At 33.9% G+C, this 26,924-nt stretch overlaps 1 protein-coding gene across 19 annotated transcripts in view; it reads left to right on the top strand.

Moving 5' to 3' along the window:
* The window catches only part of NCOA6 (nuclear receptor coactivator 6), an 87,317-nt gene that overhangs the window by 9,422 nt on the left and 50,971 nt on the right, over nt 1-26,924 (top strand). For 15 of the 19 annotated variants that reach the window (XM_072944066.1, XM_072944077.1, XM_072944075.1 and 12 more), the window contains one exon: nt 25,063-25,168. The gene's annotated coding sequence lies outside the window, so the exon portion shown is untranslated. Of the gene's footprint in view, nt 1-6,573; nt 6,646-7,380; nt 7,442-13,281; nt 13,460-25,062; nt 25,169-26,924 lie in introns of those variants that run through there. The other 4 variants (XM_072944061.1, XM_072944064.1, XM_072944065.1 and 1 more) reach the window with 4 other exon arrangements.

Here is a 26,924-nt window from a genome sequence, read left to right as displayed (position 1 = left end):
CTACCAGTTTATATTGTGACTGGCCACTAGTTAATATTAGATTTTATAATTTTTTTTCTTCCAGATAGTGGGACCTCACAGTTTTGTGGGAGTTTTGGTATTTTAAATGTTTTATTATGAAAAATTTCAAACACGCAAAAACAAAACCGTCTCAGAAGTAATACACTGAACACCCTTATTCAGCATGTTGCCATATGCTTAATAATATACTTATGTTAAACTTTTAAAAATAAAGACGTCATGATACTGTGCCTTTAAATACTTCAGGATGCATTTCTTACAAATAAGAACATTTTCCTACATAATCATAATATCATTATCACACCCAACAAAATTTTCAGTAATACTTTAATGTTATCTAACATTAAATCTGTATTTGTTTCTCAAGTTGTCTCCATGACCTCTATGGCTGACTTGTTTGAAGTGGAATCAAATTAAGAACCATGCATTGCATTTGTGAGTTGTTGTTTTGTAGTCTTTTTAAAAACCTGGAACAATGCCCATTTCTTATCTGCTCCCTCACTCCCCACCCCCCCCACCCCGCACGCTCATGGCTTTGGTTTGTTGAGACCAGAGCAGTTTTCATGTTGAATGTCCCACATTCTGGAGTGTTTTCTTTGTGGTGTTTAACTTGTTCCTTGATTTCTTGTATTTCCCTAAACTGGAAGGTTTAAGGCTTGATTAGATTCTGGCAAAACATTTTGGCAAAAATATTTAATAAATATTCTCCACATTGCTTCATATCATGAGATACACAAATGTCTGATTGTCCCACTGTTGACGATAACTTTGATCGTAGGATTAAGGTTGTGATTGCCAGATCTCTCCATTGTGAAGTTGTATTTTTTTTCTTTTGTGACTAGCAAATATATTTTTATCAATTAGAGTATTTTTCAGTCTTGTTTGAACTAATTTTTCATATCATTTGAACATTTGTTCAATGTAGATTTGGTATTTTCCTTTTAAGTTTGTACTGTGCATTTTAAAATTTTGTACAGTGTAACAAAAATGGTGCATTTGTTATAAAAGATATATTTCAAGTTTCAAAATATAGCTAAAATCAAATTTATTTTAGCCAAAAAAAGATACAGATTGCAACTATACAGGGACTTTTTTTGACAGAATTTTGTGATCAATCATGTTTGTGTTTTTAAAAAGCATTTAAAGCAGACAAAACTAAAAAACATACAACTCTTGAATCAAAAACTTATTTTGAGGGGAGTGTAGAGCGCATGCTTAGCATGCACAAGGTCCTAGGTTCAATCCGTACTACCTCCTCTGAGAATAAATACGTACACTTAATTACTGCCCCCCAAGAAAAACCAAAACCAACCAAACAGAAAAAAAACTTTTATTTTTCTTTTTGAAATGGAGGTAAATCCTGAATTCATAAGTTGTTTTACAAACCCACCAAAAAGGACTTTTATATACTGGTTCTTTATGAATTTTAAATAGCTATTTTTTTGTCATTCCTATTGTAGATTTTTTTTCATATTCAATTTCTTTTCTGTTGCAAATTATATGCAAATAGGATTTTCTTTTCAGACTACAAAAGCAGTATAAATTTATTGAAACAAGCTGGGCATCATCTGAGGTGCACAGAGAGAAAGCCAACCATTTCATCCTCTCCATTTCTTATCCTTCAACATACCCAATAGTAGCCTAATGTGATTCTTCCATATTTTCCTTTATGCACTTAGAAACACAAATATATATATACTGGTTCATTTTCTCTCTTATTGTGTAAGATTTTCATGATGTCATCCACATTATTCTGCAGCTTCAATTTTTTACTTTATAGCATATCATACATTTCCTTCTATATCGTTAAATAGGTGTCTTACTCTTTTTTTCTAGCTTCATAATACCCCGTTTCTGTAGGTTTTTCTCAGTGGGCATTCAGGTTGTTTCTGACTTTTTTCCCCCCATCACAAACAGGAGACATCTTTATGCCTGTATCTTTAAGAAGTGAGGCTTTTACTTCTGTAGGATAAATTTCCAAGTATGGGTTAAAAGATAGGTTTATCTCAGTATTATGGATTGCCAGGTTATTTTCCATAAAGGTTGTTGCAGTTCTTATTCCCACTGGCACTGAATAACAGATATCTTTTTAGTTTTTGCCTTTCAGCTGGGTGAAAAGTATTTTTTTATTTTAATTTTCATTTCCCTGACCACTAATAAATTGCATACATTCATTGTCAAGTTCTTCCCTGTTCTGCAAATTGCCTTTTCTTGTCCTTTGACTTATTTTTCTCTTGGGTTACTTTTACTTTTTAATCAATTTGCAAGTGCTTTTGTGTATTTGGGATGTTAACCCCTTTTTTGTCACATGGTGCAAATATATTATCCCAGTCTTTCATTTGGCTTTTAACTTTGCGATTTCTTTGACATACAGTTTACTTTAATTTTTTAATCTTATCTGTCAGTCTTTTTCTTTATGATTTCTGGGTTCATGTCTTATTCACCACCACCATACTGAAGTGAATAATTCTAAATTTTCTTCTGTGTTTTTGTTTTGTTGTTTATTTTTAAATTTAATTTTGTTTTTCTCTTTTTTTGCAATTTGGGCAGAGATTTCTTTCTTTGTTTTTTAATATAAATGAACTATTCATTATGCTGTTGAATTTCTTCTCCTTATCAAAAAATTATCTCTTGTCCATTATTTGGGGATAAACACAGTATTAGATTTTCTAGTTTTTAAATAATCTCTTTTGAACTTAAAAAAAAATGCTTTTCTGATTGTTCCAAGTCATTTTAAATGTTTTACCTGTGTTGTTTGGAAATATTAGTGTATTCACTTAATAACAGTTTGCAGGCTTGCTAAGTGTATTCATCCGGGTCATCCATAATGATGAAATGGTAGCTACAGGGCTTAAAAGCTGATCTTAAGACTTCAGGTTTGATTTTAAAAGAAAGTGACAATTGTAAGAGCATAAAACAAAACAAAAACCAACTTCTATAAATACACTTGGCCCTCTATATACATAGGTTCTGCATCTACAGATTCAACCAACTGGGGATTAAAAACATTTGCCCCCACAAAAAATTCCAGAAACTTCCAAAAAGCAAAACTTGAATTTGCCAAGGCTGTAAACTATTTCTATTGTATTTGCAACTGTTTACATATCATTTACATCGTATTAGGTATTGTGAGTAGAGATGATGTATAGAATATCAGTGAGATGTGCTGTTGGTTATATGTAAATACTATGCCATTTTATAAAAGGGACTTGAGCATCTGCAGATTTTGGTTTTGAATGGGGGTCCTGGATACCAAGGGATGACTGTATATTAAGACAATAAAGAAGAAGAAACACTAGCAGACTCTTAGATTGATGTCATAAGGGCTTTTGTAATTTAGAGCCCAGATTTCATGATTTAACAGTTCTTGTTAGAAATTTAACAGACGAAGAAAGCCATTGTTCTCTAAAGTTGTCTTCCATCATTGTCTGAAGGCAAGACAACATTCACCATCATTATATAACGTATTTTTCTAGTACTTTTAAAATGAAGTATTTCTTTTGTGAAGAAATACCATACAAAATGAAAGACTTCCCTACTACTAAGCAGCTTTGGATGAGTTGTTTACTTGGACCTTAATTTTTTTGTGTCTTCCATGAGGGTATTGGACCAGGTGATTGCCAAGGGCTAATACTGCTCAGATTCTCTTCAAGTTATTTTTAGTAAATTTTTAAAAAATTAGTTCCTCTCTTGTAGGATTTGGCCAACTTTTTAATGTCATTTGTATATTACAGCATGGATTAAAAGACTAGTATTCCAAACCTGTGTTGTTTTTTGACTGAAGCTTTATTATGAATGAAAGAACATGATGTATAAAGTAGTTATTCTCTAAATTTTACTTTATCAACTTACTGTACTATCTAACAAGATAAGAAGAGTCTCACTGAGCCTCTGACTTATTCTGTTGGTTTATATTGTGCTCAAATAAAATTATTAACTACAGTTGACCCTTGAGCAACATGGTCTGACTGTGCAGGTCCACTTATACATGCATTTTTTTTTGATAAATTCATACTTTAGCTACACATCCACAGTTGGTTGAATCCCCAGATGTGGAACTGCAGACAACCAACTGTAAAGTTATATTCAGTTGAAATACAGCTCCCAGTGTCGGTGTCCCTAACTCCCAAGTTGTTCAAGAGTCAACTGTGTATATCTCTGTTAATATGAGTAGTTCTAGGAATCTCAAATTTTATATTTCACAAATATTTATCTTTTGTTTCTTTTACTAAAATGTCAGGATAGAAGTTTTCAGAGTTAATGTTAATATTCCCTATCTCTTAAATTGTCTATTATCCCTACCAAGAGCAAACTAGAGTAGTTACAGTATTGAAATGCTAGTCTTCTTGACAGGGAATTTGTTGACCTTTTCAGGGCACTAAGTTTCTATGATTTGACTGGAGGTTTGCATAAATTTTCCCTTGGGAGCCCTGGATTTGGGAACAGGAAGCATGTGATAGTTTCATAAGAATCTTATAAGAGGGTGTAGGGAGGTTGGGACTGAGTCTCACATTAGTTGTGCCATGACAAATTGTCTTTGACAGTTCACATTTAACTGTTTATTCAGATACTTTTAAAATGCCTTAAAAATTATCCTGAAACATTTAAGACTATGTGGTTAAAAGGCCAACTTAATTTTTACTTTATTACATTGGGGGGCGGATTAGGTTTATTTATTTATTTATTTTAATGGAGATACTGGGGATTGAATCCAGGACCTTGTTCATGCTCAGCACGCACTCTACCACTGAGCTATACCCTCCCCACAACTTAATTTTTAAAGTACTATCTAAGTATAATATCCAGATCTAAGCATTCATGAAAATGTTATGTAAGTACCCATTCCACAGATTTTTTTGTTTCTCATATAGTAACTTCAGGAGCAGGAAAGTGTTTAGCAGAGTGCCTGGGTGCATAGTAGATGGTTGGTAAAGGGAAGTTGAAAAAATGGCATCCACTGAAAATATTCAAATTATAGTAGATTAGAAATTATGAGAGATTTCTCTACACTTACATTTTCCATTTAAAAAATAGCTCATGCTCTGTAAGTCTGAAATGATTTCAAAACAAAGTTAAAAAAAAAAAAAACACCTCACGAAAAAGAGCCTAATGGTGGTTATAGTGAAGTATTGAGGTTATTATCATTCGTCACCTTTGAGAGGGAAGGGGTTTGCGCCTAGACAACAAATCTAGGAGATTTGTATTTGGCACAAGCTGAAGAACATGCTTGTGTTTTGAGGCAGATACCAGAGGAATTCTGGGATTCTTACTTTACAAAGCTACATAAAACATTTGAGTAGAGACACTATTTGTTAAAGTGAAAGCATATAGAATAATAATTAAATTTCCTGGTAAATAGTTCTTGAGTTTTCTTAAACCTAAAAGGAACCTGCAGTTCTGTTTAGCACTAGTTTAGCGGTCCATCCTCTCTTTTATAATTTAGGAATCTTGGGCCCAGAAAGACAACTTTATAGGAAGGTCACAGCTAGAACTCAGAGCACACTCATCCTGTCATGCTCAGCCTAGTGTTTCTCCTGTTCTGTCACTCTGTGTTTCTTTATCATAAATAATGCTAGTCTGTTCTCAAGGTATATCTAGTTAATTTTACTACTTACTAATTATTTGACATTTTGTATTGAAAACGTAAAAAATGGATACCACAGTTAGGAAATCGTTGGATGAGCTTTAGGCTTTATTTAATTTCCTTTTCTTACATGGATGGTGTAGCAGCGGCAATGGTGCACAGTTGCGAAGCCAGGACATTTGTGTTTTCTATTTATTTGTTTGCTTGTTTGTTTTTTGCAGTTGTCATTTGTAACAAAAAATTTTTCAGAGTATAAATAGGAGAGTAAATGTTAAAAAGTTTAATATTAACAGCATATTTATAGTTTTACAACAGCAAGAGTAGGAAAATGACAAGGACTAAGCCTGTACCTAAATACACGTGACCTAGAGCAAATCATAACCTCCATGAGACTGCTTCTGCTACCTTCTTTTTTTTTCTTTTTTTCTAAATGGAGGTACTGGGGATTGAATCCAGGACCTTGTGCATGCTAAGCACATGTTCTACCACTAAGCTGTACTACCCTCCACCCGCTACCTTCTTAATTAGAATCCTTCAGAGGTTCTGCCCAGGACCAGTGTATCTGTTTTTTTAATATTTGTTAATTGAAGTGTGACACACATAATGCAGTATTGTGTGTGCATATACAATATGCACATATATTCCCAGTATTCCCAATGTATACAAATCATAAGGATAATGAATTATAAATGAACGCACTTGTATAACCATTGCTGTTGTATTTTGAAAAAGCCTCATTGGTGATTATGATAAGCTTTCCTTTAAAAAAACCATTGGACTTGAGACTGTAGGTAATCTCATGTCTTTTATATCTCTTTCTAGAGTGAAATTAGCAGAAACAGTGGTAGAGAGTTGGAACTCAATAGGTCACAAAAATTTACTTGGAATAGGTTTATTGGGCTTATATATTAAGTCTTTTCTTCTGATGTTTCTTTTCTTCCTCTTTGCCTTTTTTCCTTTCTGTCTAGGTCCTGGACGGAATGGAGAGGGGTTCACCTCTAACTATCTTTTCTGAGAGTGGTCAGAGAGTTCTTAAACAGGTCTGTTGATTCTATAGAATACAAATGCAAGTTTGAGTTATAAAGGACTTGGTTTCAACCTAACCAAAGGATTGAGTTAGAAGTAGGCTTTACTTTTTAAAAAAGAAGGCATTTTGGTCTCAATGTCCATAGGGTATTTTACTTTGACAAGCTGCAATTAAATAAGGTGACTGATTTAAATAAAATCTGCTTAATAGAAAAGCAGTTGAGTCATGTCTTTATCAGTTATGTTGAATATATGTAATATGGCAGAATTCTTTATTGGTTCCATGGAAAGTACCAAGAAAAAATGAAAAGGTGAATATCTCAGTTGTCTGTGATTCTGGTAGGGAATGGAGGCATCGACATATCCAAGAAGGAAAATAATTATTTATTTTACCCTGTTTCTAATGTTCTCAGAATTCATAACACTGGGGGACAAAAAATGAAAACTACCTTTACCTTGCAAATCTGATTCAGAGAAGGGCGAGTATATATAGGTCTGTTTGTTTGTTTTTTTCCTTTTCATCTACCTCTCTCTGTGTCACCATGAATGAATTTTATCTTTATTCAGACAAATATTCGAGCTTAGTGATTTCTCAAACTTGTCTTTACATTGTAATCACCTGTGGAGCTTGGCAAAGTTCTGATACCTTTGTCCCATCTGCCCCCACCTTAAATCCACTCCCATTGTGATTTAATTGGCCTAGGGGTGTGGTTTAGACTTTGGAATTTTTAAAAGACCCGTAGGTGATTCTAACGCACAGACGACTTTGGGAACCACTGCTCTATCGAGCTAAACAGATCTGGCTACTGTGTAACTTGTGACTTTTCTTTTTGCATAAATATTTGGATAAATACATAAATAAGAGAATAAATAGTTGGACTGTTTTGTAGTAGAGTGTAATCGTAAATTCATAGTATAGTGTAATCTCCAAAAAGCAGTTACCATGTCTATATATTCTTCACCATTATATCTTTAGCATTTAAAACAATACCTAACATGTTTTACATGCTTAAATATTTGCTTAATGAGTGAATGAACCTATCAGTCTCTAGTGAGCTGAGAGTGTTTTTACCTAATACTCTAATGATCTGAGATACAGAGTGGGATGGTGGTGAAGAGCCCAGCCTCTATAAGTGACTCACTGGGCTCCAGTCACAGCTCTGTCACTTACTAGCTGTATGACCTTAAGCAAATTACTTCTCTATACCTGGGTCCTGATTTGTATAATGGAGGCAACAGAATCTATTTTGTGGGGCTGTGGGTTGAGGGAACTAATTGAGTTCATAACACTAAGGACTTGAACAGTGCCTGGCACATAACAGCGTTCTATAACTTTTAGCTACTGTAAAATTCAACATACTCCTGGATTCTCTGTAGTTGAGGAAAATTATCTGTAGAATGTTATTTGAGGGCTAAGGTAGCATAATGGAATCACCTGCATTAGATGTAGTTAAGGAAGGCTTGACAAAGAAGGTGACTTTTTTTGGTCAAATTAATGAGATATAATTTACATACAATAAACTGCATCCATTTAAAAGTAAAACATTTTTCAATGAGTTTTGACAGATGTATTTAGTAGTTTTAATATTTATTATGAAACAGCTATCACAACTACTATATAGAAAATTTCCATCTTCCCAAAGTTTCCTTATATTCCTTTGGATTCTGTCCCTCCCAGTGCCCCCACCTATATATTGCTTTGCATTTTCTAGAATTTATATAAATGCATTCACACATAATGTTCACTTTTTTGTCTAGCTTCTTTCACTCACCAGAATGATTTTTATATTTATCTATGTTGTTGCACGTATCATTGGTTCATTCCTTTTGAATATGGAATAGTGTTTTGTTATATGAATATAACATGCTTGTTTATCTATTCACCTGTGATGGACATTTAAATTGTTTCTGGTTTTTGATGATTGTGAGTAAAGTTGCTGTAAGCATTTTTGTACAAGTCTTTGTGTAGACATATTTTCACTTACTTTGGGGTAAATCCCTAGCAGTGTAACTGCTGGGTTGTATGGTGTATCTGACTTGTTAAGAAACTGCCAAACAGTTTAAAAGGAGGTGAATGTTCAGCAGGTTTTCCAAGGAGTGTACATTACCTATTGTTGCGTAACAAGTTACCTCAGATTTAGTAGCTTAAAACAGCACGTGTTTTAAGGGGTGGTCAATTTTTGGGGATGTTAATGTTTTCCTTAATTTTTAAGAGTCCTTTAATGTAAAATTTATTAACCTTTTGTCATGTACAAATATAATTCCCAACTTGTATTTTACCTTTTTACTCTTGTGTACTTTGACACACGAAATTTTAAACATAATAATGTAATTATATAATCAAGTCTATATTTGGCTCTAGCTCTTCAGTCCATGAACTAATAGATATACTGTATTTGAATTTACAACCAGCATGTGATTAGTTTTATGATTTTATTTTTTATGTTTAACTTTCTAGAATTTTTTAGTATACATCATTGCTGTAGTCTGAATATTTGTGCCCCCCCCCAATTCATATGTTGAAATCCTGTTACCCAATATGATTCCTAGATGGTAAGATTACAGTTACAGTGTTAAGGAGGATGATGTTATTAGGAGGTGGGCCTTTCCGGAGGTGCTTAGGTCATGAGAGTAGAGCCCTCATGAATGGAATTAGTTCTCTTATAAGAGACCACACAGAGCTCCCTATCCCTTTCTACTGTGTGGGAATACAGCAAGAAAGTTGGCAGTCTGCAACCTGGAAGAGGGTCTTCACCACAACCCAACCATGCAGGCACAGTGATCTTGGATCTCCCAGCCTCTAGAAGTGTGAGAAATAAATTTCTGTTGTTTATAAGCCACCCAATCTGTGGAATTTTGTTACAGCAGCTCTAACAGACTAAGCAATTGTGAAGTGAGAATTTAATAAAAATTTTTCCAAATACTCAATCAGTTTGTCCCAAACTACAAAACAAAATCATCTTGTGCAAAGAAATGTGATACAGCATTCATTAATGAACAATCAGAAGAGAACTAAATAAAAAGGCACCTTACAGCAATGCACAAAATGGAAGATATTATTTGCAAATCATATATCTGATAAGGAATTTGTATCGAAAATTTATCAAGCACTCTTACAACTCAATGATAAAAAGTTAAATATGCTACTTAAAAATTTGCAAAAGATTTGAATAGATATTTTCCCAGAGAAATTATGCCTATGACCAATAAATACGTGAAAATATGTTTAACACCATTAGCCATCAGGGAAATGCAAATCAAAATCACAATGAGATACAACTTCATATTTACTAGGATGGCTATAATCAGATGACAAGTGGTGGTAAGGATATGGAGAAATTAGAACCCTTGTATACTGCTGGTGGGAATGTAAAATAGTGTAATTACTTTGGAAAACAGTCTAACAGTTCCTCAAAAGGTTAAACATAGCGATAACATATGACCCAGCAGTTTCACTCCTAGGTGTACATATACCCAAGAGATATGAAAACATACATCCACACCACAACTTGTATATATTAATATCAGCATTATCCATAATAGTGAGGAGTGGAAACAACCCAAATGTGTATCAAATGATGAATGAGTGGGTAGAGTAAATGAATGAATGAATATGGCATTTCCATACAAAGGGATATTATTTGGTACTTTCAAAAATGAAGTGCTGTTACTTGCCACAACACTTTGGAGAAATTAAGCTAAGTGAAAGAAGCCAGTCACAAAAGACCATTTATTGTATGGTTTTTATTGTATGAGATATCTAGAATAGACCAGCATTCCTTGACCTAGTCTAAAACTCTTTATCCTTTAAGTGGGGGCTTAACCCATTAAATTAGTGACTCAGCACATTAGCAAAATTGTTCATCGTACTCAAATGAAAATGATGATGACTGATAACAGTTTATTTTGTACCTTATGCATCTTCCTTTTCAATAATCATTTTTTAAAAATAACGTTGGTGCTAATCATATTTATAACAATTATTTAGACTTAGCCCCATGTTTAACTGATTTCATCTCTTTCCTATTCTCAAGGTCTTTGTTTTTGGTTATTATTCAGATAATGTTTTTATGAAAATTACATGATTGGTATACATTTGAAAGTATCATGTTGATTTCACACTGAATGACAACTTAGTTGGGGAGGGAGCAGAATTATTAGGTCACATTGTTTTCCGCTCTTAGTTCTTTAGTATTTTGCCATTATCTTCTGGTCGTGCAAAGAAGAGATCTGTGGCCAGACCAATTTCTGGTCTTCTGTGTATGACATATTTTTTCCTTCTGGGGCCGTTGTGGGGCATTTTCTTTATCCTTGAAATCTGAAAGTTTTACTGGAACAAATCAAGTTGTCACTTTCTTTTTCATAATTTTGCCTGGTCTTTTGTGAGTTCTTTTGAGCTAGAGATACAGAACATTCCTTGACTCAGAAAAGTTTAATTTCTTTTTTGAAAAATCTTCAATTGTTATTTCTGTCCACTTGTTTCAGGAATAACAGTTGAAGTTTATTTCTCTCTCTGTCCTTACTTTTCATTACTTTGTCCTTTCCTTCTCTATTCCAGAGTTTCTCAAATTTGTTGTCCTCACGTTTCTAATTAACTATTCTGCTCTTTACTTTTCCTAGTGAAGATTTGAATTCTGCTTTGGCACATTTGTGCCAAAACTTTTATTTTATCTTTTTCCTCTGTCTTACTTCCACTTGCATCTCAACTAGTTCTTTTCATTTCTGCCTGTGGAGTTTGATGTCTTATTTCAGCGTGTTTTATCAAATTTGTTGATTTCTAAATTTAACCTGTTGCCCCTTATGTATTCATTTTCTTAATTACAGATGAAGAGTTTTTCTTCTTTGATGTGACAGAATGTTTTTCTGTTTATCCCCTCTGTTATTCTTCCTTGAATAAGGAGAGGGATATTCAGATTTAATACATGGCAAATAAACAGGGTAGGTAAGTTTCCTCTTTGGCATTTTGGTGGCTGTAGGAATTCTCTTTTCAGATGTTAAGCTAAATGTTTAATGACACACATAGTTTATAAATACTTTCTAATGTTTAGCAGTCATTTATGTGTCACCTGCTGGATTGAGTGTGGGAAATCTCTTCCCTTTGGCCTGGTAATTTGACTTGGAAAAGAGGATTTGTTTTTTGATAATTTGAAAGCTAGCTCCGAATAACTGTGATTCCACAATGTAATGCTCTAGGGCTTGCTTTTTCAGCCCTTCCCGTGTGTGCCTTCAAATCCCAGGATGTATGTACTGCTTTGTAAGTTTTAGAACCTGAAGTAGAGAAGAAAGGCTGCGGGCATGTAATAGCACTGACCATTTTAAGTGAGTCTCTCATAGTAGGTTGGTATGCTGTACTGCTGCCATTGCTGCCTCTGGAGAAAGCTGTTCTGGAGTAGTTTGTTGAAAGAGGTTGGTTAGAAATTAGTTACCTTCCTGCCTGGCTCTGTTGTTGTATCTCAAGCCCCATTCCTACCTGCTCTTTGGCAGAGAAGTCATTCTTTGAGTCCAGCAGTTCTTTGAGCAGCAGTCCTAGTTTCCAGTGCTGTTAATAACTTTGATTCTCAGTGTTTCCTTAAGTATATCAATGAAAACTCAGGGTGAAAGTGATGATAGAGATGAAGCAGGTATTGTTAGGTAGCTTCCATTTTAACTCCCAATTTGGGATTAACTTTTTGAAAGAAGATGGGAGAAGAGTGTGGAGAATAGCTACCAGTGGCAGAAGGAAGAGTTAAAGATCTTGCACCAAATGATTTCCAGTTTCTCAGGGAAATATGATAATATTGAATCCAAATAGCCAGGGTTTAAAGGTTTAGTCATGGTGTCCCTAGATCTGGAAAGTATGTTAGCCCCTCATTTTCTAAATGGCAACATGGAAGCTAAGAAAGGTTTGAGTGTCTCTAAGGTCACAGATGTTTGTTTGATTTTCTCACAAGCAATGTGGTCCTACATTACTTATGTTAAAAACAAAAAAAATTAAAGAAACAACCAAAGTTTATAATAAGCAAGAGAAAATAAAAAGCTTTTGTTTCTCTTTTATCACTTTCTTGGGGCAACTGCTTAAGCCACATTTCCCACCTGACTCAGTTACCTCATCTAAAGGTAAATTAAATAATGTATGGAAAATGTGGTTCTAAACTTTGGCTGCATATTAGAGTCACGTGGGTAGAGTGTTTAAATACTGAAGTTCAGGCCACAGTCCAGACCTAGTGTGACTCAGGCATAATTGTTTTTTAAAACTTTCCAAATAATTATAATATGTAGCCAAGGTTGAGAGCTACTGAAAGTCTTTCAAAATATATTTTCATTTTATACTCATCTGAAGTATTCCAACTTCAGTCATTTTGGGGTAGTTAGGGCAGTTCTAATTAGTATGTGTTGGGCTGAAATAGACTGGATTACTTGTTTCTGATATTTCTGCTAATTATGTACTGTATATAAATGAGGTAAAGTCACCCTGGGGAGAACAAAATATGGTATACTGTGGAAGAAGCACTAAATTTGAGGATAAAAAGACCAGGATCTAGTCTTAATGTGCCACAATCTTAGTCTGTAACTTCAGTTAAGTCATAGTACCACTCTCTAGGTTTTAGGGGTTTTTTTTGTTTTTTGAGAGTTGAGGATTTAGACTAATCATTCTGTAATTTCCTTTCTAGCTCTTTAACTTCAAGTTTGTGAGCCAGTAGAAGTAGGGAGAGGCAGCTGGTGGACTTTGTGTGCTTGGAGAGTAAATGGGCCAGGACACTGATAAAGAGTACTGTTGAAGGAGCCGACTATGAGATGGGAGTGGAGTTGGTGGGGAAGAACACAGAATCTGAATAATAGAGCCTAGAGGTAAGGAGGATGAAGTGGGATACGATCTGGAGAGCAAGTATGAGAGGTCGGCCTAAGGGAATATTGGTGGATGTGGCAGTGACTCAGCAGCTGGTAATTATGTGATCCAGGTTCATATCTTACTGTCAAATGACTAACAGTCAGTGTTTTCCTTGTTTCTCCCCACCCCCCAACAGTATATCTTAAGAGATCTTTACATATCAATACATAGAGAGTATCCTCATTCTCACTGCTTTCATTTTTTATTGGATGTTCTGTAATTTAATTAGCCTCTGTTGATGAACATCTGGGTAATTTCCTATCTTGCTATTAAAAACAGTGTTTTAGTGAATAGCCTTGTATATTTGTCATCTTGTGTGAGGGCATCTATAAGGATCACTAACCAGAAGTGTGATTTCTGAGTTAATGGTATATATATAATGGTAATTTTGATAGATATTACCTATGTTGATGTTAACATCAGTTTACATTACTACTAGCAATAAATCAGAATGCTTGTTTTCAAATAACTTTGCCAAGACAGTACATTATCAAATTTTTGGATTTTTGCTAATTTTGGGAATGAAAAATCTTTTTTTGCTTTTCCTTATGTATGAGGTTGAACATCTTTCCATATGTTTAAAGCTCATTTGTATTTCCTTTTCAGTGAATTTTCTGATCATATCATGTGTCCATTTTTGGACACAATTTGTTCAAATTGTACTTTTTATTTTGTATATCTATATATACACACATACACCTATAAATATGTTTTTAAATTATATGTTTATATATGGGAAATTTTCTCTTTATATATTGTAGAATGATCACCAATGTGAGTCTAGCTACTATCTGTGACCATACAAAATTATTACAGTATTACTGACTATATTACCTATACTATACATTACATCCCAAGACTTATTTATTCTGTAACTGTAAGTTTGTACCTCTTAATCTCCCTCACCTATTTCACTCATTCCCCCACATCTCTTCCCTCTGTTCTTCTTTGTTCCTATGAGTCTGTTTCTGTTCTTTATGTTTTGTTCATTTGTTTATTTTTTAAGAGTCCAGATATAAGTGAAATCATATGATATTTGTCTCTCTCTTGCTTGTTTAACTTAATATAATACCCTATAGGTCCATCCATATTGTGACAAATATCAAGATTTCCTTCTTTTTATGGCTAAGTAATATTCCATTTTAATATATTTACTACATCTTTATCCATTCATCTATCAGTAGGCACTTAGGTTGCTTCCATATCTTGGCTATTGTAAATAATGCTGCAGTGAACATAAGGGTGCATGTATCTTTCTGAATCAGTGTTTTGTTTTCTTTGTTAAAATATCCAGAAATGGAATTACTGGATCATATGGTAGTTCTTTTTTTAATTTTTTGAGGACTCTCCATGCTGTTTTCCATAGTGGCTGTAGCAGTCTACATTCCCACTAGCTGTGCACAAGGGTTCTCTTTTCTCCACATCCTTACATCACTTGTTATTTCTTGTCTTGTGAATAGCCATTCTAACTTCAGTTAAGTCACAATACCACTGGTATTGTGTGAGTGGTGAGGTGCTATCTCACTGTGGTTTTGATTTGTATTCCTTGATGGTTAGTGATATTGCACGCCTGTTCATGTGTCTGATAGTCATCCATATGTCTTTGGAAAAATGTGTTTAGGTCCTCTGCCCATTTTTTAATTAGGTTTCTTGATTTTTTGTTTTTTGAGTTGTATGAGTTCTTTGTATCTTTTGGGTATTATAAGATAATATCATTTGCAAATATCTTCTTCCTTTCGGTAGGCTGTCTTTTTGTTGTTGATAGTTTCCTTCACTGTACAATAGCTTTCTAATTTGATGTAGTTTCATTTGTTTATTTTTGCGTTTGTGTCCCTTGCCTGATGAGGCCAATCCAAAAATACATTGATTGTTAAGACCAGTGTCAAAGAGCATACTGCCTGTTTTTTCTTCTAAGAATCTTATGGTTTCAGATCTTACATTTAAGTCTTTAATCCATTTTGAATTTGTTTTCGTGTATGATGTGAGAAAGTAGTCCAGTTTGATTCTTTTGATTGTAGCTGTCAGGTTTGCCCAGCACCATTTATTGAAGAGGCTATCTTTTCCCCATTGTATATTCTTGCTTCCTTTATCATAGAATAAATGACCATATAAGCATGGGTTTATTTCAGGGCTCTCTATTCTTTGCCATTGGTCTATGTGTCTGTTTTTGTGCCAGTACCATATTGTTTTAATTACTGTAGCTTTATGACGTAATTTGAAATCAGGAAACCTGACACTTCCAGCTTAGTTCTTCTTTCTCAAGATTGTTTTGTCTATTTGGGGTCTTTTGTGTTTTTACACAAATTTTATAATCATTTGTTCTAGTTCTGTGAAAAGTACCATTGGTATTTTGTTAGGGATTGTATAGAATCTGTAGATTGCCTTGGGTAGTATGGTCATTTTAACAATATTAATTTTTCCAATCTATGAGCATGGTATATCTTTCCATTTGTTTCTGTTATCTTCTATTTTTTTTTTATCAATGTCTTACAGTTTTCAGAGTACAGGTCTTTTACTTCCTTGATTAGGTATTTAGATATTTTATTCTTTTTAATGCAATTGTTAATGGGACTGTTTTCTTAATTTCTCTTTCTGATAGTCCATTGTTAGTGTACAGAAATGCAGTGGAGAGCCAAGGTGGAGGGGGAAAAGTGGATTTCTATGTATTGATTTTGTATTCTGCAACTTTACTAAATTCATTTATTAGTTCTAATAGTTTTTTGGGTGACTTCTTTAAGATTTTCTGTATATAGTATCGTGTCATCTACAAACAGTGACAGTTTTACTTTTTCCTTTCCAGTTTGGATTACTTTTCTTTTTCTCGTCTAATTGTTGTGGCTAGGACTTCTAATACTGTTTTGAATGAAAGTGGCAGGAGTGGGCATCCTTGTCTTACTCCTCATCTTGGAGGAAATGCTGTCATATTCTTACCATAGAGTGTGATATTAGCTGTGGGCTTGTCATACACGGCCTTTATTATGTTGAGATATGTTCCCTCTATAGCCACTTTGTTGAAGGTTTTTTTTTTAAATCATAAATGGATATTGGATTTTGTCAGAATATTTTTATATATCTACTGAGATGTTCATATGATTTTTAGTTCTCAGTTTGTTAATGTGATGTATCACATTGATTTGATTTGCAAATATTGAATCCTGCTTGAGTCCTTACAATAAGCCCCACGTAATCATGAAGTGTGATCCTTTTAACATATTCATGAGTTTGGCTTCCTAATATTTTGTTGAGGATTTTTGCATCTATGTTCATCAGTGAAATTGGCCTGTAATTTTCTTTCCTTGTGGTGTCTTTGTCTGGTTTTGGTATCAGGGTGATGCTGACCCCATAGAATATATTTGAAAGCTCTCCATCCTCTTCAGTTTTTTGGAATAGTTTGAGAAGGATAGGTGTTGACTTTATTTTAAATGTTGGGTAGAATTCACTTGTGAAGCCATCTGGTCCTGGACTTTTTTGTTTGTTGAGGATTTTTTAAAATAACTGATCTATTGTATTACTGGTAATTGATCTGTTCATGTTTCCTATTTCTTCCTGATTTAGTGGGAGATTGTATATTTCTAGGAATTTATTCATGTCTTTTATGTTATCCTTTTTATTGGTGTATAGTTGTTTATAGTACTCAATTATGACCCTTTGTATTTCTGTGGTGTCAGTTCTAACTCCTCTTTCATTTTTGATTTTATGTATTTGGACCCTCTCTCTTTTTTTTCTTGATGAGTCTAGCTAAAGGTTTATCAATTTTATTTACCTTTTAAAAGAGAAAGCTCTTAATTTCATTGGTCATTTCTATTATTTTTTTAATTTTCTGTTTCATTTATCTCTGCTTTGACCTTTATTATTTCTTGCTTTGTACTAACTTTGAGTTTTGTTTGTTCTTTTTTTCTAGTTCCTTTATGTATAAGATTTAATTGTTTATTTGAGTTTTTCTTCTTTCCTGAGGTACGCTTGTTTTGCTGTAAATTTCTCTCTTAGAACTGCTTTGTTGCATTCTATAGATTTTGAATCATTCTGTTTCTATTTTCATTTGTCTCCAGGTATTTTTTTATCTCCTCTTTGATTTCTTCAGTGACCCATTGGTTGTTTAATAGCATATTGTTTAGCCTCCTTGTGTTTGTTGTTTTTGCAGTTTTCTTGTAGTTGATTTCTAGTCTTACACGATTATGGTTGGGAAAGATGCTTGATATGATTTCAGTCCTCTTAAATTTTTTGAGACTTATTTTGTGGCCTATCATGTGATCTCTCTTGAAGCATATTTCATGTGCACTTGAAAAAAGTGTGTATTCTGCTGCTTTGGGATGGAATATTCTGTTTATATCTATGTAGTCCATCTGGTCTGATGTGTCTGATGTATTTCCTAATTGGTTTTCTGTCTGAACGATCTGTTTATTGATGTCAGTGAGGTGTTAAAGTCCCTTACTATTGTATTACTGTCAGTTTCTCCCTTTATGTTTGTGAATATTTGTTTTATGTATTTCGGTGCTTCTTTGTTGGGTGCATATACATTTATAATTGTTGTATCTTCACCAAGGGGAGAATACAGCTTAGTGCTAGAGTGCATGCTTAGCATGTACAAGGTCCTGGGTTCAATCCTCAGTGCTTCCGTTTAAATAAATAAATAAACAAACAAACCTATTTACCTTCCTGCCTAAAACCAACCAACCAACCAACCAACCAAAAAAAAAAAAAAAAGTCAGGAATTGTATCTTCTTGTTGGATTGATCCCTTTATCATTATGTAATGACCTTTTTTGTTTCTTGTTACAGTCTTTGTTTTAAAGTCTATTTTGTCTGATACAAATATTGCTACTCCAGCTTTCTTTTTGTTTCCATTAGCCTGGAATACCTTATTTCATCCTCTAGCTTTCAATCTGTGTGTGTCTTTAGATCTGAATTGAGTCTCTTGTAGGTAGCATGTGTATGAATCTTTTTTTTTTTAATCCATTCAGCCATTCTATGTCTTTTGATTGGAGCATTTAGTCTATTTACATTTACATTTAAAGTAATTATTGATAGCATGTACTTATTGCCATTTTGTTAATTGTTTTCTTGTTTTTGTAGTTCTTTCTTTGTTTCTTCTTTTGCTCTCTTGTGATTTGATGAATGTCTTTAGTACTATATTTGGATTCCTTTTTCTTTTTTGTGTATGTATCTACTATAGGTTTTTGTTTTGTGGTTATGACAAGGTTCATATATAACAACCTATGTATATATGCACAGACATATATATGTGTGTGTGTGTATATGTGATTATTTTAAGTTGATCTCTTAAGTTTGGGCACATTCTAACAACCCTGCATTTTTACTCCAATCACATTTAATGTTTTGACATCATATTTTACCTCTTTTTGTTTTATGTATCCCTTAACTACTTATTGTGGATAGAGATGATTTTACTGCTTTTGCCTTTTGCCTTTTCTGCTAGCTTTGTAAGTGGTTGATCTACTACCTTTACTGCATATTTTCCTTTACCAATGAGATTTTTTCCTTTTGCAATTTTCATATTTCTAGTTGTGGTCTTGTCTTTTCTGCTTAAAGATGTCATTTTAACATTTCTTGAAAGCCAGTTTAGTGGTGCTGAACTCTTAGCTTTTGCTTATCTGCAGAACTCTTTATCTCTTCTTCATATCTGAATGATAGCCTTGCTGGGTAGTCTGTTCTTGGTTGTAGGCTTTTTCCTTTCATGACTTTGATTATATCACGCCACTGCCTTCTGGCCTGTAAAGTTTCTGCTGAAAAGTCAGTTCATGGTCCTATGGGAATTCCCTTATATGTAGCTAATTGTTTTTCTCTTACTGTTTTAAGATTCTGTCTTTATCTTTAACTTTTGCCATTTTAATTATGTGTCTTGGTGCAGACCCCTTTGGGTTCATCTTGTTTGGGACTCTTTGTACTTTCTAGATCTGATGCCTGTGTCCCTTCCTAGATTAGGGAAGTTTTCAGCCATTATTTCTTCAAATAAACTCTCTGTCTCTTTCTCTCTCCCTTTTCTCCTTTTAGACCTCTAAAATGAAAATGTTAGTATGCTTGAAGTTGTCCCAGAGGTCTCTCAGGCTATCCTTGTTTTTCTGAATTCTTTTTCTCTTCAGCTTGTGTGATTTCCACTACTCTTGTCTTCCAGTTTGCTGATCTGTTCCTCCATATCATCTAATCCGCTGCTGATTACATCTAGTATATTTTTAAATTTCACTTATGATACCCTTCAGCTCTGTTTGGTTCTACTTTGTATTTTCTAACTCTTTGTTAAATTTCTCACTTTGTTCATTCATTCTTCCAAGTTTGCTGACCATCTTTATGATCATTACCTTGAACTCTTTGTCAGATTGTTTATCTCCACTTTGTTTTGTTCTTCTTCTTTGACTTTGTCTTTTGTTGTTGTTGTTGTTTGGAAGTTATTCCTCTTCTCATTTTGCTGAAATCTCTTTATTTTTATGTATTACATAGGTCATTTATATTTTCTGATCTTGGAGAGGTAGCCTTATGTAGATGTCCTGTGGGGCCTATCAGCAAACTACCCTCTGGCCACTAGAGCTATTTACTCAAGGGGTACCCCCTATGTGGGCTGTGTGGGTCTTTCTTTTGTGCTGGGACCAAGTACCATGGACATACTGGTAGACAGGGCTGGCTCCCAGCCCAGTTGGCTGTCCTGTCCTGCCTCATGGGGTACATGCCAGCCTGCTGGTGGTGGGACTGGGTCTCAGAGGGGTTGGCTGCAGAGCCTGTGGGGGCCTGAGGCTGGTGCCAGCCCACTGGTGGGAGGAGCCAGGTCCCCAGGGGCAGGTTTTGCAGCTCTGGGAGGGTCCTGGGGCTGCTGCAAGCCCACTGGTGGGTGGGACTGCATCCTGGGGTGACTGGCTGTGGGGCCCCAGGGAACTGAGGCTGGTGCCAGCCCACTGGTAGTTTGGTAAGCCCTCAGCACTAATAGGGTAGAGGGAGTACTCCAAAATGGCACTTGCTAGCACCAGTGTCCTCATGGTAGAATAAGCTTCCAAAAATGGCTGCTTCCAATGTCTGTTCCCAGAGGGTGTCTCAGTTGACGCCTCCCTCTCTGGAAGCTCCCCAAGATCAGCAGGTGGTTCTGACCCAGGCTTCTTTTAAGTTATTGCCTCTGTGCTGGGAGAGCTTATGAAAATTTACACACGCCTTTTAAAAGCACAGTCTCTGTTTCCTACAGAACATCCTTCCAGCTCTTCTGTATGCAAGCCCTGCTGATCTTCAAAGTCAGACATTCTAGGGGCTCATCTTCTCAGAATCCCCAGGCTAGGAAGCCTGATGTGGGTATTGGACCCCTCACTCCTTGGGGAGAACTTTTACAATTGTGATTATCTTCCTGTTTGTGGGTTGCCTATCTGAGGGTGTGGGTTTTGACTATACTATGTCTCTGCCACTCTTAACCTACCTCATTGTGGTTCATTTTTGTATCTTTAGTAGTGGAAAATCTTTTTTGATAGTCTTCAGGATGTTCAGAAAGATAGTTGCTCTGTAAATAGTTGTAATTCTGGTATGCCTGTGGGAGAAGGTGAGCTCAGGGTCTTCCTACTCTGCCATCTTGGCCGTACCCTCTAACTTCTTCCCGATTTTAGATGACAAATACCTCTAATCTTTCCTCATTAAGCAAGTTGCTGACTTTTGAGCTGGAAAGATACATTTTGTCATGTTAAGGAAATATTCATATATTTCTGTTTATTTGAGGGTTTTTTTTTTAATATCAAGAAGGGTTGTTTTACTTCATAAGAAGAATTGGAAATTTTCTTTCTTTTTGTATGATACAGAATAGTATTAGATCATTAGATTTAATATTCTTTCTAAAGGGTTAATTGTGTTTCATTAAATCTGTGTGTGGTGCTTTTGGGGCATTGTCATATTTACATAGATCATATGAGCAAAAGTTTGAGCAGAATAGTCACTGTTGTTCTTTAATTTCCTTTGTTTCTGTGGCCATTTTCTTCTTGTTTCTTATTTTATGTAGTTAGACTTTTTCCCTTTTTACTTACTAGATTAATAGTGATTTAACTGTTCACCCCCCCCAAGTGTACCTATTTATCTATCTGTTAATTTATTTATTTATTAGTTTTGCTGGCTTTCTGATTGATTTCTGTTTTTATCTATACTCCTTCATTTTGTTTTCTCTTTCCTTTTTGAGGGGGAGTAGAGTTGCTTTATTTTTTACCCAAAGGAAGTCAATATCAATCTGTAGTCATGTGATAAATTAAATATTCACATTATAATCCCAAGAGCAATCTCTAAGAAAATAACTTTTAAAATATAGCTAAAAATAAAACATGAATTAAATAACTTTTAAAATAAGCTAAAAAAAACCACTAAAACATGTTTGTTTAACACAAGAACAGAGAAATGACAAAGACACAAGACATAGAAACAAATTGTTTATCAATGATTATGTTAAATGTAGACTGATTAAACACTCATATTTTTGAAAAGCTCTGAAGTAGTAGAACAATGGTTGTGTTGATATGTTACAATTTGCTCAGCCATTCTCCTATTGCTAGAAATCAGGTTATTTATAATTTTCTACTACTATAAATAACACCCCTATAAACATTTTTATACATTATTTCGGTTTTTGTTAGTTTTTGCTTGTGGTGAATTTCATAAAATGGAACTAAATTGCATCAAAGCTTCATAACTTTTTAAAAATTTTTTATTTTTCATTGACGTGTAATTGATTTACAATGTTAGTTTCAAGTATACAGCAAACTGATTCAGTTATACACATGCATACATATATGTATATATTTTCAAATTCTTTTCCATTTTAGCTATTACACGAAATTGAATATAGTTCCCTGTCTTTGTTGTCATTTTGTTTTCTTTCAGTTCACTTTATTGGGTTTTTTCCCCCAACTTTTTTAGGTAGATGTATAACTTCTTTTCTTTTCTTTTCTTTTCTTTTCTTTTCTTTTCTTTTCTTTTCTTTTCTTTTCTTTTCTTTTCTTTTCTCTTTTCTTTTCTTTTCTTTTCTTTTCTTTTCTCTTCTCTTCTCTTCTCTTCTTTCTTTTCTTTCCTTTCTTTCTTTTCTATTATAGGTATCTCTTTTCTTTTCTTTTCTTTCTTTTTTTTTCCTTTCTTTCTTTTCTGATATAGGTATCCATGGCTTTGAATTTTGGCTGTATTTTTTAGGTTCCAATGTAATTTTTTCCTTACTATTTTCTGGAAATTTATAGTTTTGATTTCTTTTTTAACAAGGTTTGTGATTTTGATTTCTTTGTTGTTCTTTTGAGGTTGATAGGCCTTTGTTCCTTGATTTTATTTATTTTTAATTTTTTAAACATATTTTTATTGAGCTATAGTCAGTTTACAGTGTTGTGTCAATTTCTGGTGTACAGCATAATACTCAGTCATATAGGAACATAAATATATTCATTCTCATGTTCTTTTTCACCATAAGTTGCTATAAGATATTGAATATAGTTCCCTGTGCTATACAGTATAAACTTGTTATTTATCTATTTTATATATATTAGTATCTGCAAATCTCAAACTCCCAATTTATCCCTCTCCCCCACCTGCCCCCAGTAACCACAAGTTTGTTTTCTACACCTGTGAGTCTGTTTCTATTTTGTAAATAAGTTCGTTTGTCTTTTTTTTAGATTCCACATATAAGTGATATCATATGGTATTTTTCTTTCTCTTTCTGCTTACTTCACTTGGAATGGCATTCTCCAAGTCCATCTATGTTGGTGCAAATGGCATTATTTCATTCTTTTTTATGGTTGAGTAGTATTCCATTGTGTATATATACCAAGTATTTTTTATCTAGTCATCTGTCAGTGGACATTTAGGTTGTTTCCATATCTTGGCTATTGTAAATAGTGCTACAACGAATATTGGGGTGCATGTATCTTTTTGAATTAAGGTTCCCTCTGGATATATGCCCAGGACTGAGATTGCTGGGTCTTATGGTAAGTCTTATTTTTAGTCTTTTGAGGAATCTCCATGCTGTTTTCCATAATGGCTGCACCAAACTACATTTCCACCAACAGTCTAGGAGGGTTCCCTTTTCTCTGCACCCTCTCCAGCGTTTATCGTTCATGGGCTTTTGAATGATGGCCATTCTGACTGGTATGAGGTGATGCCTCATTGTAGTTTTGATTTGCATTTCTCCGATAATTAGCGATATTGAGCACTTTTTCATGTGCCTGTTGGCCATTTGTATGTCTTCATTGGAAAATTGCTTGTTTAGGTCTTCTGCCCATTTTTGGATTGGGTTGTTTGGGTTTTTTTGTTATTAAGTTGTATGAGCTGTTTATATATTCTGGATATTAAGCCCTTGTCAGTCTCATCTTTTGCAAATATTTTCTCCCATTCCATCTTTTTGTTTTGTTGTCTTTTTGTTTTGCTTATGGTTTCCTTTGCTGTGCAGAAGCTTTTAAGTTTCATTAGGTCCCATTTGTTTATTTTTGCTTCTATTTCTATTGCTTGGGTAAATTACCCTAGGAGAACATTCTTGATTTTATTTAAAACTTATAATTTCAGTGCATTGTCACCAGAGTGTTTGACTATACTATTATTACTTTTTGGATTTAATGAGATTTTCTTTATGGCCTTTCTTAAAGATTAATTATTATTAATGTTCCCTTCAAGACTTAAAAACTGGTTTTTTTCCTTGAATTAAAAAATAGCCAATGGATAGTTATTTCTCCAATAGATATTTATTAATACCTAGGACATATACCTGTCTAAAATTTGATATTATAAAATCAATATTTGGGAATAATGTAAAACTGTAAAGCCAAGTTATAGACATGGTAGACTGATATCTTATTAAGAGGTAAATTTTTTCTGAAGCACACCAAAATTGTGCACTTTCTATGCATAATTTCTGTATGTACAATAAAGAATACTTTAGAACCTGAACTGAAAACTTAATGAAAAATGAAATATTATAGATAAAATATGAAAAAACTAAAATCTATACTTTATGAAGTTTACAAACAAAATTTGAAATTCTGTTAGAAGAAGTGGGTCTTTTATTTAAGTGCATGTACAAAATATTTTTGTTTTGGCTCCAAGTATTTGGACAGTGTGGCATGATGTTGATTTCATTTCAATTTGACAGATTTAGAAATGAATATATAGGGAGTCTTAGCGGCCTGGTTTCATGATTCTTAAATGAAGCTCTTGTATGTTCCTGAGCTTTTTTGCTTCTGTATTCTTTGAATTGCTAGTTAATGAGTGGTTTAATATCTCAGGAAAAAAACATTCTTTCAGATTTAATGAAAACTCTGTTTTAACATTATCTAAAGATGTCTAACTTGCCTTGACAAATTGTGATATTTGCATTGACTTCTGATGCAAAGATGGATTGCTTCTGTAATTTCTTTTTTTTAATTAATTTTTGCGGTTTTTTTGTTTTTGTTTTTTTTGGTGGGGGGAGGTAATTAGGTTTATTTGTTTATTTTTAATGGAGGTACTGGGGATTGAAACCAGGGCCTCCTGCATGGTAGGCACACATTCTACCACTGAGCTATACCCTCCCACCTGTAATTTCTATATAATACTGTGCTTTTGTTTTTCCTTTTTCTTTTTAGAATTTTTATTTGGCTGCTACCTTGAAATACAAGCCCTAAAAATGCCAATTTGTTTGGACTTAGAAGATGACCTGGATAAATGATAAAAATTAAGAAAGACATTTTGGTGAGTGAAACCTTATATGAGAGTGGATATGATTCAGCTTAATTCCAAGGAATGGAATAACTCTACTAAAGTTACACAACAAATAAAAATTCTGTTTCCTTCATTATCTAGAGTTTTGTCGAAGGAGAAGATAGTCCTTTAGCCAATTATGGGAGATAGCTGGGGTTAAGACCTTGATCCTCTTTTTCTTTCTCCCAGGAGCCCACAGACCTCCCAAGAGGCACATCATAATACTTAAATGCATTTTAAATACTTGGTTTCCTCCAGCGCTGCACCAAACCCAGCATAGTTCACTGGGGCCAGTCAATTTTGTGAGTCATACCTGGATTGTTAGACTTAATTAGAAATTGAAAACTGATGGCCTGTGGGCCATGTGCCAGCTGCAGTGTGCGTTGTTTGACCCATACAGTATTTTCCAGAAATGTAAATCTATTTTAAAATTCGGAAATTTTACTAAATATATGGATTTTAGTCTTTTCTTGAAATTCAGAATATGTTAGTCCTGGACTTGCACAGCTCCTATCCCTTCAAAAAGAAAATAATAAGGTGGTGTGAAGTAGCAGCTACTCAGCATCAATGGGTATGCGAGTTTCCCATTGCCCAGACCATTCATATAGTACGTGCAAATGCATTTAATATCTACTGTCCTTCTCTTATTTATTTGACCTGCCTGACCCCTATAAGTGTATGAATTTGTAATCTCTAAGGTGCATAGTAGTGTCTCTCAAATAGCAGATAATACGAAAAACCTGTGACAGTCTTTTGTGTTTATTCACATATACATCTGAATATATATAAATACAGATATATAAAAATATATATAAGATATATTTAAATCTGAAAAGACTGGTGTAGGTAGCTAACTATATACAATATAGGTTATATAAATTTATATATTTATAAATACACATATTCAAACATATTTATTTTTAATCCTGCTATGATTTGGAAGATGTTCATAAGTAAGCTTCTAAGCCTTTCTGAGGTGGAGTTTTACCTTAGATCAGTACCATGTTTCTGGTATGCTTGCTTTTTCCTTTTTCAAAAAATATTTTAACACTTTATTATGATTAATTTCAAATATATATAAATTATAGTACAAATAAAAATATAATGAACACCAATAAACCCACCACCTATATTTAACCATCATTAATATTTTGTTATATTTGGTTAATCTGTTTATTTTTCCTCAATTATTTTAAAGTAAGTTACAGACATGACATTTTACCTCTAAATGCTTCAATATACATCTCTTAAGAAACAAAAACATTGTCCTGTAAAACCATAACACTGTTATTATCACATGTAACAAAATTAATAATAATTCCCTTATTATCCTAAAAATGTGCTTTACAGCTGTTTTTGCAAACCAAGATCCAGTAGAGGACTATACACTGTATTTGATTTTTAAGTCTATTAAATCTCCTCATGTAGAACAGTTTTACCCACCTTTTCTTCCCCCATGACCACTGACTTATTGAAGAGGTCAAGCCAGTTGTGCTGTAGAAATCCTATACTCTAGATTTGTCTAATTATTTCTTCATGGTGTTGTTTAAGTTGGTCCTCTGTCTCCTGTTAAAAAGCTGTTAGATTCAGGTTAAACATTTTTGGCAAGAATATTTCATAGGCAGTGCTGTGCACTTAATATTGTACATAATTTCTAGTTATTTCTCTGTTAATGACACAGGTTGATTATTGCGTTCAACCAGTCAGGTCCTTCCATTGTGAAGTTAGAGTTTTTCCTTTGCCAACC

This window comes from Vicugna pacos, chromosome 19, assembly GCF_048564905.1.
Source record: "Vicugna pacos chromosome 19, VicPac4, whole genome shotgun sequence".
In the NCBI taxonomy this organism is placed as follows: Eukaryota; Metazoa; Chordata; class Mammalia; order Artiodactyla; family Camelidae; genus Vicugna; species Vicugna pacos.
The sequence above is the reverse complement of the archived record's forward strand: the minus strand, read 5'-3'. Positions and strand labels throughout refer to the sequence as shown.